Source organism: Xiphophorus hellerii, chromosome 13, assembly GCF_003331165.1.
Source record: "Xiphophorus hellerii strain 12219 chromosome 13, Xiphophorus_hellerii-4.1, whole genome shotgun sequence".
NCBI classification, from domain to species: domain Eukaryota; kingdom Metazoa; phylum Chordata; class Actinopteri; order Cyprinodontiformes; family Poeciliidae; genus Xiphophorus; species Xiphophorus hellerii.
In genome coordinates, this window is record NC_045684.1 from 8128104 (window position 1) to 8149136 (window position 21033).

Here is a 21033-nt window from a genome sequence, read left to right on the forward strand (position 1 = left end):
AAAAATTCATGATGAACTTAGACATGGGGAAGGATCATCTGAAAATGAGGCTTCTCTAATTGTTGCATAATTCAAATTCTACAATGGAACGCTCGAAGTTTAATAGCTAATGGACAGGAATTTAAAGGTTTCATAAACAATTTAAATACAAAACCAGACATAATATGTATTCAAGAAACATGGCTTAAATCATCACTGCAATTTAATATTCATGGTTACTCAGTTTTACGTAAAGATAGAATAAATGGGAATGGTGGAGGATGTGCCATATTTATAAAAGAAAATATTAAATTCATTCAGCTTCAAATAATAACAGACCTAGAAATTATTGCTGTAGAAATTTGGACAAATAATGGAAATATCAAAATAATAAATTATTATAATCCTTGTAAAAAACTGGAAAAATTAAAACTTGAAACAATCCTAAGACATTGGAGAGGGAAGATAATTTGGTGTGGGGATTTTAATGCACACAGTACTTTATGGGGAGAGCAAGATGATTATAATGGAGGAGTTTTAGAAGAAGTGATTGAAGAAAAAGAATTGGTAGTGTTAAATAATGGTGTAGGCACTCGGGTGGATTTGATCAGAGGGAAAGAATCAGTTATTGATCTGACTTTGGTGTCGCAATCTTTTGCGGAAAATTGCAGCTGGAGAATATGCAAAAAAAGTACAATAGGAAGTGATCATTATCCAATTTTTGTTGAGGTAGAAATTGATATAGAGGAAAACCAGATAAAAAGTGAGGGAAAATGGAGATTTGGGGATGCAAATTGGGAAAAATTTAGAATAATAAATGAGGTTAATATGGTAAATATAGATACAAGTAAACCAATAAATGAATTGAATTTAGAAATTAGTAAAAGCATTATTAACGCAGCAAAAATAGCCATTCCTAGAAGTAATGGTACAAAAAAAAAGAGAATAGTTCCTTGGTGGACGTCAGAATGTTCAGGAGCAATTAAAATGCGGAATAAGGCTTTTAAAAGTCTTAAGAAAATTATTTGTTTCCAAAATTTAATAAATTACAAAAGGAGACAGGCAGAAGTCAGGAAAATTATAAGAAATGCTAAAAGGGATTATTGGAGGAAATATTGTGAGTCCTTAGGGAGAAATACTGCATTAGATAAGGTTTGGAATACTATAAAAAAAATGTCCGGTAAATCAAGAGAATATTTCTTTCCAGTATTAAAAGAGGATGATAAAATTATAGTAGATAGTAAAAGTAAAGCAGAATTATTAGCAAGAGTATTTACAAAGATACATAGCACGGAAAATCTAAATAGTAAAGAAAAAAAAGGACGTGAAATTACATTGCAGAATCAAAATGAATTACTGTATAATGATGAAGATAATGAGGACCTTATTAATATAAATTTTTCTTTAATAGAGTTGAATAAAGCATTGAAGAATTCCAGTAAATCAACTCCTGGGAATGATCAAATTAGTTACAGTATGATAAGTAATCTTAGTGAATTGAGTAAAAAAATATTATTAGAATTATATAATAAGGTATGGAAGGAAGGAATATTACCTGACAAGTGGAAAGAAGCAATTGTTATACCTATTTGTAAACCTGGTAAAGATCCTCACTCAGCTGAGAGTTACAGGCCAATAGCTTTAACATCATGTATTGGTAAGATTATGGAAAAAATGGTAAATAATAGATTAATTTATTATTTAGAGTTGAAAGAAAAGATTAAATCTTATCAATTTGGTTTTAGAAAAGGTAGAAGTACAATAGATTCTGCATTATGTCTGGAGTATGAAATTAGACGGGCTCAGATTAATAAGGAGAGTCTAATAGCAATTTTTTTAGATATAGAAAAAGCTTATGATATGTTATGGAAAGAAGGATTGTTAATTAAAATAAAACAAATGGGGATAAGGGGCAGAATATATAGATGGATTAAAAAATTTTTAACGGAAAGAAATATAAAAGTAAAGGTAGGTGGCGTTTTAAGTTCAAGGCATCAAATCGAAAATGGCACTCCCCAAGGTAGTATAATAAGTCCTATGTTATTTATTATAATGATTAATGATATTTTTAATAATATAGATAAATCTTTTGGTGTTTCATTATTTGCAGATGATGGCCTTATCTGGAAGAGGGGAAGAAATATTGAATTTGTAAATAGGAAACTACAAGAGGCATTACATAGTGTAGAAGCTTGGGCTTTAGAATGGGGATTTAGAATCTCAATATCTAAATCTAAAGTTGTTGTTTTTACAAATAGAAAGTTAAATATTATTACAAGTCTGAAATTATATGAGAATGTTATTGAAAGGATAGATCAAATAAAATATTTAGGATTCTGGTTTGATAAAAAACTTACATGGAAGACTCATGTTAATAAAATAGTTGGAAAAAGTAAAAAAATCTTAAATATAATGAGGTGTTTAAGAGGAAAAGAATGGGGAGCTGATAGGAAAGCTTTAAAAACAATTTACATTGGTCTAATCAGGTCAGTTTTTGATTATGGATGTATTTTATATAATTCAGCTTCAAATAGTTTACTAAAAACCATAGATAGAATACAATATCAAGCATTAAGACTTTGTTGTGGAGCGATGAAAAGTACCCCAATTTCAGCTCTACAAGTTGAGATGGGTGAGATGCCGTTGGAGCTCAGAAGGAAACAATTAGCAATAACTTACTGGGCAAATATTAAAGGACATAAAGAAAGTTATCCTCCATATATTATGTTACAATCTTGTCAAGAAAAAGAAAAAAAGCAAATAAATAGTTTTGGATGGTTTATAAAAAATGAAATAAGAGAGATAGGAATAAATCATAGTTTAATTAGTCCTGTGATTGTTCTTCCTGTTATCCCACCATGGATAATTGAGATAGCGGAAGTTGATTTAAGTTTACTGGAAAAAGGAAAACAATTAGAAAAGAAAGAGGTGGAAAATTATATTGGAAATGAATATGCGGAATATATACAAATATATACAGATGCCTCTAAAATGTCAAATAATAATATAGGAATAGCTTTTATAATTCCGGAATTAGATATTATGAGAAATAAAAGAATAGCAGACAAATTGACAGTATACACAGGTGAACTAATGGCTATTTTAATGGCTCTAGAATGGGTTGAGGAAACAAGAGAGAGAGCGGTTGTAATCTGTTCAGATTCAAGTAGTGCATTAGTAAGTATTGTAGAACAAAATTCAGAATCAAGGCAAGATATTATAGTTGATATTAATCAGTTAATGTTTAGGATTAAAAGTTATGGATCTCTGGTCAAATTAGTTTGGGTTCCTGCTCACATTGGAGTAATAGGGAATGAGCTGGCAGATAATTTTGCTAAGAATGCAGCAAAAAAGTGTATTGTTGATTTAAAAATTAAAATGAGTAAAAATGAGGTTAAAAATATTAGTAAAATGTATATTAAGGATAAATGGCAGGAACAGTGGGATAAAGGAAGCAATGCCAGATTTTATTATAGCATCCAAAGAAAAGTTGGAGAATATAGGAAATGTAGCAGGAATAAAAAAGAAGAAGATATTTTATCTAGATTAAGGTTTGGACATACAGGTTTAAACAGTACTCTTAAAATAATAAATAAACATGATACAGGTTTCTGTAGTTATTGTGGGAAATTAGAAACAATACAACATTTTTTTTTAGAATGTCGTAAGTATGTTCGAGAAAGGGAGGAGTTAATTAGAAATTTAAATAGGAATAAAAATAAATTAGATATTAGAAGTTTGCTTCAAAGATCATCGGGGGACGTAGTTTTTAATAGTATTTTTAATTTTCTAAGGAGAACAGGTATTATGGGAAGATTATAGTGACTTTATATCTGATCCATACTCCAGTCTAGAAGGTGGCGGTAATGCACCTAAAAGTTGTTTGCCAACCGCCATAAAAAAAACAAGAAGAAGAAGATTTTTTTTTTGATTTTTAACACAACATTTATTAAACAATAAAAATCAAATCAAACAATCAGCAGCACAATAAGTGACATTTATAATAATAATTTGTTATATTCTAATTCGTTCTGTTCTGAAATGGAGCACAGTCTGTTTTCAAACCCCCACAGGTCCACAAACTCTTTGAGGTTCCCGGTAGCTTTGTAAAAGCAAAACTCCAGCCTCAGTCTGGCTTTCACGTTAATCTTCCACACATCAATAATACTCAAATGAGGTCCAGCCTGCATCTTATCACGTCGAGTTAAATAAATAGCCATCTTGGCTTCTGATAATAAATAATTTAAAATCCGTGACTTAAATCTTGTGGCTTTACTGTGAGGAAACCCATTAATAAAAACAGAACTGGTGAGAACTACACTAAAAAGACTAAAAAATGTCGACAGCACAGTGAAAAACACAGGTAATCGTGCACAATCTATAAAAACATGAAAAACACTCTCAGATAACCCGCAGAAAGGACACTCATTCACCACGCCGGGACTGATGATCGCCAAAAACGAGGTTGTGGCAATGGCACCGTGCAGTATCCTCCACTGCATATCGCCAGTCCTTTTTCGTATTGGAGGCTTGTACAAAGTCCTCCATTGTGGCCGAGATCCTCCGAGCCTGTCGGTCCACACGCTAACGGGCCTTCTGTACAGAGTCCTTTTGTTCAGAATCTTAGTGTAACATCTGTACAGTACTTTCGAGTCCGTCTTACACAGATCCAGTTTTTTCCCCTTAAGGAGGGGGCCGCCGTCTTCTTCAAAGTCCGGATCTAAAAGCACATCTGGAAAAGAATCAGACGGATCCGGATGACACTCCTCTGCGACGTACCGCTGCAGGAGTCGTCTCTCCTCAGCCGTCAGGCGCTCTCTCACTCTTTCCAGAAAACGTCGCGTAAATCTGGCAGACCGGACCCCCAGCATCGAAGCGACCTCTTGGACGTTTTCAAAGTCCGGTCCAGCCACCTGTATCAGTTGCTGCAGGGTCACTGTTCCGGCCCTGGACAGCATTCCAGCGACACCCGGCACTGTGCTGTCTGCTACATCCAGCCGTGCGCCGCACACTAATGGCTCCTCTAAAAGCCAATACAGTGAATCAGTCGTGTTTGATCTGTGTAAGTTAAAAAAGGCACACGATTTAAAAACACTCTGATAAAACTGGGGCAGCCCTTTTAACTTTAAAAAAACTAAAATCAGTAAAAAACAAAGCAGCATCCAGCCCAAGAAAGTTCACACGTCTAAGAATGCAACTGGCCACATCTGTCCACACAGGAAATCTCGTCAAATACTTCTGTACAAACTGCAAACGAAATGTCGCCGTTCTACTAGCCAGGTGGACAAGGCCCTGACCCCCCTCCTCTCTCTGTAAAAACAACACAGATTGCGGCACCCAGTGTAGACCGTTCCAGAAGAACTTAACCATCTCTGCCTGGACCTTCATAAGTAGGCCGGATGGTGGGTCCAACACCGCCAGTTTATGCCACAGCTGGGAAGCGACAAGATTATTCAATACAAGCACTCTGCCTCGATACGACATCTGCGAGTGCAACCACTTCCACTTTGACAGTTTGTTTTGTATTTTTTGTTCAGTGTTTTCCCAGTTCTTTTTTACAATTTCTTTACTGCCTAAAAATACACCAAGGTACTTAAAACCATCTCTTTTCCATATCAGACCTTGAGGGAGAACCGGGAGCCCCGTGGACCACTCACCGATAGCCAGGGCTTCGCTCTTGCCCCAGTTCACCCTCGCAGCAGATAAAACAGAGAACTGGTCCGTAATCTTGGTTAAAACACTGATATCCTGTTGGTCTCTAATAAAAACAACAACATCATCAGCATAAGCAGATAAAACCCTATTGTTTATAAAACCAGGTAAAACCAAACCATGAACATTTGAGCGAATTTTCCGGAGGAGGGGTTCCAGGGAGAGTGCGTAGAGCATCCCCGACAGCGCACAGCCCTGTCGGACGCCTCTACGCACCCTAAAAGGAGCACACAGGCTACCGTTGACCTTCAACACACTTTCAATGCCACTGTACAGCACCTGGATCATGGCGATCAGACCCTCGCCGAACCCAAACCTCCCCATGGTTTTCCAGAGGAAGCCGTGTTCAATGCGGTCAAATGCCTTTTCTTGATCTAATGAAATCAAGCCAGTCTGTAAACCCAATGAACCAGAGACCTCCAAAACATCCCGAATTAGGTAAATGTTATCTACCATGGACCTGCTGGGGACGCAATAAGTCTGATCCCGGTGGATGACCTGCTCCATAGCTTTCCCTAACCTGGTGGCCAGGGCCTTGGAGAGGATTTTATAATCGGTGCAGAGGAGGGACATGGGGCGCCAGTTCTTTATTTCCTGTAAGTTGCCCTTCTTGGGCAGCAGGGTGATCACCGCCCTGCGACACGACAGGGGGAGTGAGCCGGTTTGCAGACTTTCGGTGTACACCTCGAGCAAGTCTTGGGCCAGAAGGTCCCAGTAGGCCTTGTAAAACTCTACAGTGAGCCCGTCAACGCCCGGGGACCTCTGACCCTGCATACTAAGGAGAGCGGCGTGGAGCTCCTGGAGCCCCAGAGGGCGTTCCAGGTCAGCGTTAGTCTCCTCAGAGACCTGAGGCAGTTCACTACAAAACTCCTCATACAATTCCTCATCTTCCTCGTACTCACTACGATATAGGGAACTGTAGAACTCCACCGCCCTCCTCCTGATCTGTCCCGGCTCACTCAGTTGCTGCCCCGCGTCCGACATCAACGAATGTATCTGCTTCCTCTGCCCGTGTTTCCTCTCCAAGCCGAAGAAAAAGCTGGAGGGAGCATCCATCTCTGCGATGTTCTGCACCCGAGATCTGACCAATGCGCCTTGGACTTTATTCTCCAACAGGTTGGCTAAGACTAGCCTTTTAGATTTAAGAGCTTCAATATACTCTCGATTTCCAGTGGAGTCACTAAGGCGTTCTAAGTCCACAATATTCATCTCCAGATCTCTAATAGATCCGGTGATGTCTCGAGTGGCATTAACAGTGTGTTGTTGACTCAGCAGCTTAATTTGGACCTTCCCATAATCCCACCATTGTCTCAGACAGGTAAAATCAGACTTTTGCTGTCTAAAACCAATCCAAAAATGACATAAAACTTCCTTAAAACTACAGTCATGAGTTAAAATCGAATTAAAATGCCAGTACGCGCTTCTAGGTAAGATGTTTCTAATAAACACAGCACCTAGAAGCAACGAATGATCCGTGAAGGCCACCGGCACAATCTGACATGTTCTAAACACATTAAAATGATGTTTAAAACAATAAATACGATCAAGTCTAGCTAAAATGATACGGTTCTCTTTAATGTGGGACCATGTGTACTGCCTGGAGCCTGCGTGCATCCTTCTCCATACATCCACCAGGCCGTGAGATGAGACCAGCTGCCTCAAAACGTGTTGGGCTGCCGGATGCGGCTCTGCATGGTTTCGATCTAAAACATCATTTTCAGTGCAATTAAAATCCCCACCTATAAAAACATAATCCTCTGACCCACAATCTCCCAACCTTTCCCCAATTTTCTCAAAAAAACGCCTTTTCTCTGTATTGACAATGGGAGCATAAACATTAATAAAAACCAGGCTAAAATGATCAAAACAAGCTCTAACTAAAAGACACCTCCCCTGAACAACGTGTTCAATGTCCATGGAATTCGGGGTGAAAGCTTTGGAGAAGAGGAAGCCTACTCCCGCACTCCGTGAGGTGCCATGGCTCAACACCACCTCTCCTCTCCACTCTCTACCCCAGTCCGTTTCAGTATTACAATCACTATGTGTTTCTTGCAAATAAATGATGTCAATCTTTTTCTGGTTCATCATTTGATAAATTAATGCCCGTTTTCCCGCCTCCCTCGCCCCATTAAGATTTAAAGATGCCACTTTAAAAGAATCCATACTGGGTAAGGGGTTAAAAAAACACACACAACAAACTAAGGAAAAAAATGAAATCTTGTCATACATCATAATGCTCAGAATTGTTTTCTGGCCTTAGACATTATTTTTTTCAGTCTAAACACTTCTGTGTCCGTAAAACCGGACAACTCTCTGTTCTTTATGTGATATCGGGCAGAAAAATAAAACATTCTCAGATTTGGAAAATAACTCTCGAGTTTAACACCTTTCAAGCCTTTCGTTTGGCGTAAAAAGACGCGAAAAGCCTCAACAGGGTATCTCGGTTCTTTGGTACTTGACTGAGTAACCGATACATCGCTGGTGTCTGAAAACCAGCTCTCAGCATCACTGCTATCTGACCCGTCTTTTTTTCCTGCAGTTAGCTTGCATGCCTGTTTGCTAGCATTTGCAGCAGCCACCACGTTCTTTCTTTTGCTCCTTCTTTTTATTGGGGCAGAAGCTTCCACCTCTCTCTCATCATCTGTCAGTCCTTTCTCTTTCTCCACTACATCTCCCTCCACCCCCTCTACACCACTCTTTCCTTCATCCTGTTCATCTACCTGCATTTCTCTCTGTTCACCCTGAGCTCCACCCGCTAACTGTTCCTTCTCACCCCTCACCCTTTCCTGCTCTCTCTGCTCACTATCTTTCTGTACTCCTTCACCTTTCTCACCTTTCTCACCGTCACCACTCAACACACTGCTCTCATTAATGTTCTCACACACACTCATTTCTACCGTTCTATCAGTCCCAACAATGCTGTCAACATCCTCTCTTACCACCACCGCAGGTACTTCCGCGTCAGCAGTGGGCTCCCCCTCCGCTAACGCGGGTCCACCCGCGTCAGTAGCGGAATCCTCCGCCGCCGTAGCCTCACCCAGTGGCTCTCTGTCCCGCTCAGCAGCAGCAGGTTGCTGCTGCTCTGCTGAAGCCGGTTGGGCCGGCTCGGCTCTGCCTGGACACATTTTAATAATGTGGCCTTCCTGACCGCACCCAAAGCACTTCATATGTGACGAAGTAGCAAACAACATATAATCAAATCCATCAACTTTAACATGGAACCTTAAATCTAGCTCCTCATCCCTCCTATCCAATAACATAAACAGCTGTCGTCTGTGCGACACAACATGTTTAAGCAGAGGAGACTTACAACCAGATAAAACCTTCCGAATCGGCGACACCACTTTTCCGTGTCGTGACAGTTCTTTAATTAAAGACTCGTCACTAATGAACGGAGGAACGTTTGAAAGTGTAATTTTAGTCGCCGGTAAAGTTAAAGGTGAAACGCCCACCTCCACCAAGTGCTGAGCCTGTTCCACCTTTTCAACAAACAAAACAACCGCCCCGTTCATCCTAGCCGCCGATTTAATTGCCTCATACCCAATGTCTTTACCCACCGCCAAACAAACTTCCTCCACGCTGCACGGAGAACCGGCACCCACCTTGACGCCGTTCTTCCGTGTCAGCGTGGAGGACAAAACATTCCCAGCACCAACCACCATGGCGTCCTAAGACGCCGGCCTGACGGCCACACCCGAACCCACAAAACCCCTTAAAGCGTGACTAAACTAAACACAAAGTAACAATTAAACAAGTAACACAAACACCCAGTGAATAAACAGTAAGAAAAAACCAAAGATAGAAAAATACACAATCGCTCGCTCTTTCACTCTTCTTCCGCTCTCCACTCACCCTCCTCTCACACGAAGAAGAAGAAGAAGAAGAAGAAGATCCACAAGGTGGCGGTAATGCAATGACATGAATGAACGACAGTCATAAAATCCCAAAGAAGAAGAAGAAGAAGAAGACAAAGAAAATGGCGCATGGTCTGTTTGGTTGAATGTTCGACTGTTTCTCTAAACGAGTTTATCAACGAGCCGTTAACTGCTGCTGAAGAAACATTCACAGAGTTTAAAGAAATCATCGTCAAGTCGGAGGAAGAGATGGATGATCATCGCAGACTGCTGGATTTCTCCCGGAGGCCCCAGATAATCTTACACCGAATAGGTAGGAACCACCAGCGTTTGGATGCAGGTTAAGGTCTAAATGTCTGCACCTTTCTGTATGAGGATCATTTTAGTAAATGTTCTTTTCCCGTATAAATGATTTTTAACAGGCAAATGAACGCAGACATCAGAATTACGCTGTGAAAATGGCTCATATACACGAAGCTGAATTTGGTTTCCGATTCGGGAAATGGCTAAAGGGTTATTTCACCTAATCTTTCACTAGCTTCCGCATCTTATTCGATTCTAGTTTAAAAACTACAACACCTGGACTCTTCAGACCTGAGCTGGATTATTCTGCTCTAACAGCAGAATATTCAGAACCATGTTAGGGATTTGTGAAACCTTTTTCTAATTAGTTAAACTTCAATAAAGGTTGATTTCACCACTTTTTGGATCTCTTTCCCTAACATTGATTTAGATTATTCCACACAAGGTGGCAAAGACTCTTATTTATATGAAATTCTTTCACTCTGTCTAAAGTAAAATAGCTCCTGTTTTTGTTTTGAAGGTTTCATAAAGACCATGTGAGGAAGAAGTGGGGAATGTCTTTAAGGAGAGACGGATTCACTGCACTGATGAATCTCAGCTGCTGAATCTCTCTTAAGCTCCTCCTCGGCTGGAAAACATGAATAAAACCTATATAGATATTATGTATATACGCACGTCCATATAAATATGTGTAGTTTAATGCATTTAAAAATAATTTCCTTGTAAATGTTGCTAACCTTTTAATAAGGTTTACAGAAAAATTGGTGAATATCTGTTTAGTATTTAGCGAGTTATGATTGATAAATGCGCTGATTTTTTTTTTCTTTTTTTCTTTCGAAAAATTTTATTGTTACTGTAAACATTTAAAAACATTACATTGTTGCAATTATTCAGAAATTTCTAAAAACTTACAAATTCATCAATTTAGGCTAAAAGAAGCTAAGAACAAGAATTATAAAACATAAAATCTCTGTGTTAAAAGTTGAGCAGGACCGGGGTGACTCCTTCCAAAGTCCGGAGCCGTCTCGACCTTCCAAACAGCGCTGGTGCTCAGAGGGGAAACCTGCCCTGAAGCTCCTTCCCTCCTGCCTCAACCGGAGAGCCAGGCCGCCGCTGCTTGGACCTCTACTCGTGGAGCACCGGCTCCTTCGTCCACGGAGGCGCAGGCGATTCTTCTTGGTGGCTGTGTCCTTGGCGCGCCACCTGCAGCCCTTGGTGTTCCTCTTTTTGCTCCTGCCATCCGGATCATAGCCACGGGGGGCATCTGCCTGCGCCTGCTCACCAGCAAGTTTCTGGAGGTCCAAGTGTCCTACCCCAATGATCCTAGGAGCTATGCTGTCTGGGGCTTCATGCCCCTGGTAGGGTCACCCAAGGCAGACAGGTCCTAGGTGAGGGACCAGACAAAGTGCAGCCCGAAGACCCCAATGATGAGTAAAAACATTGGACTTGGTGTTCCCTCGCCCGGACGCGGGTCACCGGGGCCCCACTCTGGAGCCAGGCCTGGAGGGGGGGCACGATGGCGAGCGTCTGGTGGCCGGGCTTTTACCCATGGAGCCCGGCCGGGCTCAGCCCGAAGAGGAAACATGGGCCCCCCCTCCCATGGGCCCACCACCCGTGGGAGGGGCCAAAGGGGTCGGGTGCACTGTGTGATGGGTGGCGGCCAAGGGAGGGGACCCTGGCGGTCCGATCCTCGGTTGCAGAAACTGGCTCTTGGGACGTGGAATGTCACCTCTCTGGTGGGGAAGGAGCCGGAGCTAGTGCGTGAGGTCGAGAGGTTCCGGCTAGAAATAGTCGGTCTCACCTCGACGCATGGCTCTGGCTCTGGCACCAGTCTCCTTGAGAGGGGCTGGACATACTTCCACTCTGGAGTTGCCCAGGGAGAGAGACGTCGGGCAGGAGTGGGCATACTTGTTGCTCCCCATCTCGGCGCCTGTACGTTGGGGTTTACCCCGGTGAACGAGAGGGTAGCATCCCTCCGCCTACGGGTGGGGGGACGGGTTCTGACTGTCGTTTGTGCTTACGGGCCGAACGACAGTTCAGATTACCCACCCTTTTTGGAGTCCTTAGAGGGGGTACTGGAGAGTGCTCCTCCTGGGGACTCCCTTGTTCTGCTGGGGGACTTCAACGCTCACGTGGGCAACGACAGTGAGACCTGGAGGGGCGTGGTTGGGAGGAACGGCCCGCCCGACCTGAACTCGAGCGGTGTTCTGTTGCTGGACTTCTGTGCTCGCCATGGATTGTCCATAACGAACACCATGTTCAAGCATAAGGGTGTCCATATGTGCACTTGGCACCAGGACACCCTAGGCCGCAGTTCGATGATCGACTTTGTCATTGTTTCATCGGATCTGCGGCCGTATGTCTTGGACACTCGGGTGAAGAGAGGTGCGGAGCTGTCCACTGACCACTACCTGGTGGTGAGTTGGCTCCGGTGGTGGGGGCGAAAGCCGGTCAGACCTGGCAGGCCCAAACGTGTTGTGAGGGTCTGCTGGGAACGTCTGGCGGAATCCCCTGTGAGACGGAGCTTTAACTTCCATCTCCGGCAAAACTTCGAACACGTCCCGGGGGAGGTGGGGGACATGGAGTCTGAGTGGACCGTGTTCCGTGCCTCCATTGTCGAGGCGGCCGATCGGAGCTGTGGCCGCAAGGTTGTCGGTGCCTGTCGCGGCGGCAACCCTCGAACCCGTTGGTGGACACCTTCGGTGAGGGATGCCGTCAGGCTGAAGAAGGAGTCCTATCGGGCCTTTTTGGCCTGTGGGACTCCGGAAGCAGCTGATGGGTACCGGCGGGCGAAGCGGCATGCGGCTCGGGCGGTTGCTGAGGCAAAAACTCGGGCGTGGGAGGAGTTTGGAGAGGCCATGGAGAAAGACTTCCGCACGGCTTCGAGGCGATTCTGGTCCACCATCCGGCGTCTCGGGGGTGGAAGCGGTGCAGCACCAACACTGTTTATAGTGGGGATGGTGTGCTGCTGACCTCTACTCGGGACGTTGTGGGTCGGTGGGCAGAGTACTTCGAAGACCTCCTCAATCCCACCAACATGCCTTCCACTGAGGAAGCGGAGCCTGGGGACTCTGGGTTGGGCTCTCCAATCTCTGGGGGCGAGGTCGCCGAGGTGGTTAAAAAGCTCCTCGATGGCAAGGCCCCGGGGGTGGATGAGATCCGCCCGGAGTTCCTTAAGGCTCTGGATGTTGTAGGGTTGTGTTGGTTGACGCGACTCTGCAATATCGCATGGACATCGGGGGCAGTTCCCCTGGATTGGCAGACTGGGGTGGTGGTCCCCCTGTTCAAAAAGGGGGACCGGAGGGTGTGCTCCAATTATAGAGGGGTCACACTCTTAAGCCTCCCTGGCAAGGTCTATTCAGGGGTCCTGGAGAGGAGGGTCCGTCGGATAGTCGAACCTCGGATTCAGGAAGAGCAGTGTGGTTTTCGTCCTGGTCGTGGAACACTGGACCAGCTCTACACCCTCGGCGGGGTCCTGGAGGGTGCATGGGAGTTCGCCCAACCAGTCTACATGTGTTTTGTGGACTTGGAGAAGGCGTTCGACCGTGTCCCTCGGGGAGCCCTGTGGGGGGTTCTCCGGGAGTATGGGGTACCGGGCCCTTTGATACGGGCTGTCAGGTCCCTGTATGACCGGTGTCAGAGTCTGGTCCGCATTGCCGGCAGTAAGTCGGGCTCGTTTCCGGTGAGAGTTGGACTCCGCCAGGGCTGCCCTTTGTCACCGATTCTGTTCATCACTTTCATGGACAGAATTTCTAGGCGCAGCCAAGGTGTTGAGGGGATCCGATTTGGTGGCCTTAGGATCTCATCTCTGCTTTTCGCAGACGATGTGGTCCTTTTGGCTTCATCAGATCGTGATCTGCAGCTCTCGCTGGAGCGGTTCGCAGCCGAGTGTGAAGCGGCCGGGATGGGGATCAGTGCCTCCAAATCCGAGGCCATGGTCTTGAGCCGGAAAAGGGTAGAGTGCCTTCTCCGGGTCAGGGGGGGTGTCCTGCCCCAAGTGGAGGAGTTTAAGTATCTCGGGATCTTGTTCACGAATGGGGGAAGAAGGGAGCGGGAGATCGACAGGCGGATTGGCGCAGCGTCTGCTGTCAAGCGGGCGCTGTACCGGTCCGTCGTGGTGAAGAGAGAGCTGAGCCAAAAAGCGAAGCTCTCGATTTACCGGTCGATCTACGTTCCCACCCTCATCTATGGTCATGAGCTTTGGGTCATGACCGAAAGAACGAGATCGCGGATACAAGCGGCCGAAATGGGTTTTCTCCGTAGGGTGGCTGGGCTCTCTCCCTTAGAGATAGGGTGAGAAGCTCAGTCATCCGGGAGGGACTCAGAGTAGAGCCGCTGCTCCTTCACATCGAGAGGAGCCAGTTGAGGTGGCTTGGGCATCTGGTCAGGATGCCTCCTGGACGCCTCCCTGGTGAGGTGTTCCGGGCACGTCCCACCGGGAGGAGGCCCCGGGGAAGACCCAGGACACGCTGGAGAGACTATGTCTCTCGGCTGGCCTGGGAACGCCTCGGGATTCCCCCGGAAGAGCTGGAAGAAGTGGCCGGGGAGAGGGAAGTCTGGGCCTCCCTTCTGAAGCTGCTACCCCCGCGACCCGACCTCGGATAAGCGGAAGAAGATGGATGGATGGATGGATGGATGGATGGATGGATGTCCAGTTGATGTCACAGTAGAGCAAATGAAGCACCGCGCTGCATCAGCTCATGAGTCGAATGATTGGATGGAGTTCCTCAGGGCTTCATGAAGCTGCATCTCACCATCACTACTTTTCATTGTTTCCTCTCCTGCTCTGGTCAAAACCCACAGGCCCAACCCAGTGCATGCTGGTCCTATACCAGTCCCTATACTTACAGAAAATGGACCCACAGTTCTTAATGTCTAACTTATAAATGTTAATAATAAAGTAACAAAAACTAAACAGCTATTAACCTACAAATAAACTCATGTTTATAAATAAACCATAAAGATATAAAGTGAACTAAAGTAAAATTTCAATATAATTTAAAGTAATAAAAATAAATAGTATCTTGAAATAATACAATTTGCAGGTAAATATTAACAATAATCCCTACTACAATTAATTTTGTAATAAAATATTTTTTTTCATATCCGTTAATTTGAGAATTCCCCAAATGTCAGCTGGATATATCGACTGATCTGTATCTCTGTCTACGCTCTTGAATTATCAATTGTTTTTTTTTAATTCATTTCTGTCTTGAAAGATGAACAATTACTCGTATTTATTTCAGAAAAGGTACCAATTACTCTTTCTCTGTTTTCTTCTCCAGATTTCCTGAAGTGTAACGTTTATAACCAGGAGAGGAGATCCACTCTGGACCAGGAGGAGTTGGAACCTCTGCAGGTGAAACAAGGACAGGAAGAGCCAGAAGATCATCAGATAAAAGAAGAGCAGGAGGATCTAAAACACCAGCAGATAAAAGTGGAAGAGAAAGAAGTTTACTGCAGTCAGGGTGAAGAACAGATTGAATTAAAACAGGAGACTGATACCTGCATGGTGGTTCCTGTTGATGAGCAAACAGACCACACTGAATCAGAACCAAACAGGAACCAAGTCATCTTCCAGGAAGCTGCTGAAGTTGAGAACCAAAATCAGGAAAGAAGAAAACCTTTCTCATGTGTCATCTGTAAAAAGCGTTTGACTTCAAAATCTGTTTTTGATGCTCACATGAGAACTCATACGGGTGAAAAGCCGTTTACATGTGTGAATTGTGGAAAATGTTTTAGTCACAAACAGCATTTAACTAAGCACATGATGATTCACACTGGTGAAAAGCCGTTTTCATGTGTTAACTGTGGAAAAAGCTTTAGTCAAAAACCGGGTTTAACTCGGCACATGAGGATTCACACTGGTGAAAAGCTGTTTTCATGTGTGACCTGTGGAAAAAGTTTTGGTTATAAACTGGCTTTAACTCAGCACATGATGATTCACACTGGTGAAAAGCCGTTTTCATGTGTGACCTGTGGAAAAAGTTTTATTCGAAAACAGGATTTAACTCAGCACATGAGAATTCACACTGGTGAAAAATCATTTTCATGTGGAAATTGTGGAAAAAGTTTTTGTCAAAAACAACATTTAATTCAGCACATAAGGATTCACACTGGTGAAAAGCCGTTTTCATGTGTGACCTGTGGAGAAAGTTTTGGTTATAAACTGGCTTTAACTCAGCACATGATGATTCACACAGGTGAAAAGCCTTTTTCATGTGTGACCTGTGGACAGAGATTTAGTCGAAAACAGGATTTTACTCAGCACATGATGATTCACACTGGTGAAATGCTGTTTTCATGTGTGACCTGTGGAAAAAGTTTTATTCGAAAACATGATTTAACTAAGCATATGATGATTCACACTGGTGAAAAGCCGTTTTCATGTGTTAACTGTGGAAAAAGTTTTAGTCAAAAACAGGCTTTAACTCAGCACATGATGATTCACACAGGTGAAAAACCGTTTTCATGTGTGAATTGTGGAAAATGTTTTTGTCAAAAACAGGCTTTAACTCAGCACATGATGATTCACACAGGTGAAAAGCCGTTTTCATGTGTGAACTGTGGAAAAAGCTTTCGTCAAAAACCGGGTTTAACTCAGCACATGATGATTCACACTGGTGAAAAGCTGTTTTCATGTGTGAACTGTGGAAAAAGTTTTGGTTATAAACTGGCTTTAACTCGGCACATGATGATTCATACTGGTGAAAAGCCGTTTTCATGTGTGAATTGTGGAAAAAGCTTTCGTCAAAAACCGGGTTTAACTCAGCACATGATGATTCACACTGGTGAAAAGCTGTTTTCATGTGTGAACTGTGGAAAAAGTTTTGGTTATAAACTGGCTTTAACTCGGCACATGATGATTCATACTGGTGAAAAGCCGTTTTCATGTGTGACCTGTGGAAAAAGTTTTATTCGAAAACAGGATTTAACTCAGCACACGATGATTCACACTGGTGAAAAGCCGTTTTCATGTGGAAATTGTGGAAAAAGTTTTTGTCAAAAACAAAATTTAATTCGGCACATGAGGATTCACACTGGTGAAAAGCCGTTTTCATGTGTGACCTGTGGACAGAGATTTAGTCGAAAACAGGATTTTACTCAGCACATGATGATTCACACTGGTGAAAAGCCGTTTTCTTGCGTGACCTGTTTAAAATGTTTTAGTCATAAAAATAGTTTAACTCGGCACATGACACGTCACACAGTTGAAAAGCTGTAGAAGTATGTTCCATAAATTTCCTATGTTGTATTTGTTAAATGTGATCATTTTGATCTTCACATTTGGATACTTAGAGATGTTCAACCATGACACATTTTCCTTCATTGATGTTTTATTTTTCTGGTATATTCTGCATCAAAAAACAATAATGATAAACTGTATGTTGTTGTATTAACTTACTGTTTATGTCAAACTGTATGTTGTGTGTGTACAACGTGAAGAACAGAGGGCTCAGCACACAGCCCTGAGGAGTGCCAGTACTGATGCTGATAGATGAAGAGGCTTGGGGGCCCACTGACTATTTCATGCATTAACAGAGTTTGACCGGACATGGACTCCCTTCCAGAACATTCTCACATGATTGGACTTGAGGGATTGATTTGTATTATTCTGTACAATAGAGAGTGAGTGGGGTTTATTTTTGTAGTTTTTTAAATCAACAATAGATTGTATATAATGGTTGAGTGTTTTTAAAAAAAATCTACAAAACAGTATTTGTGTTAATTTTGTGTTTAATGTAAAATGAGATTGAATCAGATTTCATTTCTTTCAAATTATTTTAACCAGTTTTACTCTACCTAATTAAAATCTATTCAAATAAAAAAAAATCATTTGTACTTTAAAGAAATGCAAAATTCACCGCAAACTAATTTTCATGCATTGATTGCACAAAGTACATGTAATTATTTTTAATATTTTGCTTTTTTCTCTTGTTTTAGCTGTAATATTTTAATCTGTTCTGCTGCAGCATTTAGATTACTGTATTTTAATGTTGAAACTATTTTTATGTTTATATGTATTTTAGAAAGAAATAAACGTGTAACATTTCATTTAACATTAAAAGTTTTGAGTTTTCCTTTAGTGTATGTTGTGCCTGATCCTTGATCCCAGTAGATGGTGGTACTACAGCTATACTGGTTGTAGCCACTGTGGTTCCTGTAACTGATGGGTTGCCGGTTTAAACTTCCCACATCCATCTCAGTTGTTGAGTCCTTGAGCAAGGCACCAAACCTGCCTTGCCTGCCCTTAGTCAGAAGTCCGATGGCGCCCATTGTGTAGCAGCTTCTGTCAGTCTGCCCTACGGCAGCTGGGCTACAATGTAGCTTACCACCATCAACATGTAAAGCACTTTGGCATCCTCTGCACTAGATAAATCGCTATACATACATTTACCATTGACTATACACTTGCATTTTGTCTTTTTGTTGTGTTTTGTATTAAACTTGTCCTGTCTGACAGTGTGACACTCAGCATTGTCGAGTACCAAGGTTAAGCCCTAAAGACTTGCATAAGTGGACCATTATGGCTTCCCCCTGATATAATTACATGAAACTTTATTAGAAACTGCTTTGGGTTTATTTTATTAAATTGTAATGAGACGGAGAAGAAAGCGGGAGAGAAAAGAAAGGTGAGAAAAAAGTTTTATAGGGGCCCCCTCCTCTCACCCAACTTGATATAAAGGTGATCACAGAGAGGAGGGAGCCAGAGACCAAACCTGACAGACAGACCAGGCACACAGAGACAAGATCACATGTTCCTATTCTCATGTGTACACCCAGACATTCAAACCCATGTAGATAATGTCAAAATAAACAAAACAAAAATGGACGCCATACACCCACTTGCATTTCTCATACACAGAGATCCAACCAGAACCAGGACCATCAGCTTAGGAATCATTCAAACCAAATCCCTATCCCATGTCACAAAGCCAGCCTGCCAACCTAAGGATTCACCTAGTCCCAATGAAGAAGATCCAGCAGACATACAGGGCACCGGGTTGACTGAAAGAACCCCAACCCAAGAAATGGACCGACCAGCCAGCTCAGCGCAATATCCAGAACAAGAAACCACCCACAGCCCTGAATCCCAGCCCAGCACCAGGCTGTGGCCACAGATAGGCTAGCAAAGCAATAAATCACAGCCCATACCAACACCAAGACAGACAGACAGCAAACGATACCAGACCCAAAAAAAGGGGCCAATCAAAATGCAAACACCAGCCAACACAAGCACTTTCACCACTTCATACACAAATAAGCCAAAAACACAAGCCTCTCAACTTGCCGACTACACCACCAGTAGGAAGGATGCTACAGAAAAGCCAACGCACCAACTGTGAATAAGGAAGCAGCCCCTCACAGGTCCATAAACATCCCAGCCGCCAAGTGATAAGTAAAAAAGCCAATCCTAACCTGGTACAACCTGGTTTTCATGCATTGATTTTTCTTGATTGTAGAAAATATGGTTGAATATTTTCTTCAATAATTTGTTGTGTCTTTTGTCTTAGTTATATTTTTCTCTGTTCTGCTGCAGCTGTTTTCTATTATAGATTACCATGTGTAACAGTGTTTAGGTTTAAGTTGTAGAATCCCACTTGCTTTATATGGATCAGTGCAATGGGGAAATAGCGCCCCCCTCTCTGTGTGGCTGGTTAAATGTTGCTGGCTCCTGCACTCAGTGCCAGTCTGTGAAAGCTGCACGAGAGGTGAGTTGCGTTTTTCAGCACACAGTAGAAACGTGTTAGCAACATAATTTTTATTAACTTGGACAAATAGTGTGAAATTTATTAATTACTAGATGTGTGCCTAGCACCAATTTTTGTACTTTTAGTTTAGTTAAAATTATCAAACACTTCATGTGCTAAGCTAAAGGCTAACTTAACGCTCTGTTGTAGTGTGCTGAATGAAGCGGAGCCGTTGCACTGATCTGAACTCCCCATATGTTCCCATTCAGGAAATAAACTTGATAAACCAGAAACTTCTCGTCTTCATTAAAAATCTACACAACGCAGAGTGGAGGGGTTACTGGGGCCGGCCTGGTACAGTGGAGTGAAGCAGAACCCGGTTACACATGTTTCTAATGCTGAAACTAATTTAACCTCCACACATAGATATATTATTAGTGTCTTAGAAAGTAAGTAGAACATTTGCCTTTCCTGTGAAAATGTCGTGTTAGTGCTGAATGTTACTGCTGAAAATTGTAGAAACATTTGAGTTCAACTGCAGAACACTTGCTGAAATGAAATGAGTAGAAGCAGCAGGAAAAAGTTAAACAGTGCAAATCTGTCAGCTAAACTGAATAACTTAAAATTACATCCAACATCCCTCCTTAAAACTTTGAATATGGCATAGAAATGCTTGCAAAGGTAAAATATAAGGTCATATATTGAATAATTTCAGTATTAAAGAGAGTAATAGCATTTAACCCATCTAGTGCAGTAGAAAGAAACTACAGTATTATTAAAATACCGGTAGAAAAATCAAATAGATAAAACCGTTAAAAGTCATTTACACTCGACCACCAGCACCGCACAATTAAATGAACAAGCCGGTGCTGATCGGCTCTCAATAAGCCACAGGATGGGCGGAACCAGCGGTAACTCCGAACAAAGCAGCAGCGATCATTGTGGATATACGGAAACTATAGGAAAGGTTCTGATCTGGTGGAGTGAAGAAACTGTGAAACATGTTGCGGGATGTAGGAGATACGAATCAGAAGACAATATTAACTTTGGATTTGTGGAAAACTGGAATACTAATATTGTATTTGTTTTATTTAGATAAAGTGGAAGAAAAGATTTTACGTTTTTCAAAGAGAACTGGCACTGAATGAGAAATCTTTAGATGTGATGATCGTAAGATCCACCAGGTGGCGGTAATGCAATGACATGAATGAACGACAGTCATAAAATCCCAAAGAAGAAGACAAAGAAGACAAAGAAAATGGCGCATGGTCTGTTTGGTTGAATGTTCGACTGTTTCTCTAAACGAGTTTATCAACGAGCCGTTAACTGCTGCTGAAGAAACATTCACAGAGTTTAAAGAAATCATCGTCAAGTCGGAGGAAGAGATGGATGATCATCGCAGACTGCTGGATTTCTCCCGGAGGCCCCAGATAATCTTACACCGAATAGGTAGGAACCACCAGCGTTTGGATGCAGGTTAAGGTCTAAATGTC

General features: G+C 42.6%; 1 long non-coding RNA gene across 1 annotated transcript; it reads left to right on the forward strand.

The window, feature by feature from the left end:
* The first annotated feature begins 9762 nt into the window (after window positions 1-9762).
* On the forward strand, window positions 9763-10479 carry LOC116731037 (uncharacterized). The gene is made up of 2 exons (XR_004341493.1): window positions 9763-9858; window positions 10369-10479. It is a non-coding gene; the product is annotated as an uncharacterized LOC116731037 (long non-coding RNA).
* The last annotated feature ends 10554 nt before the right edge of the window (window positions 10480-21033 follow it).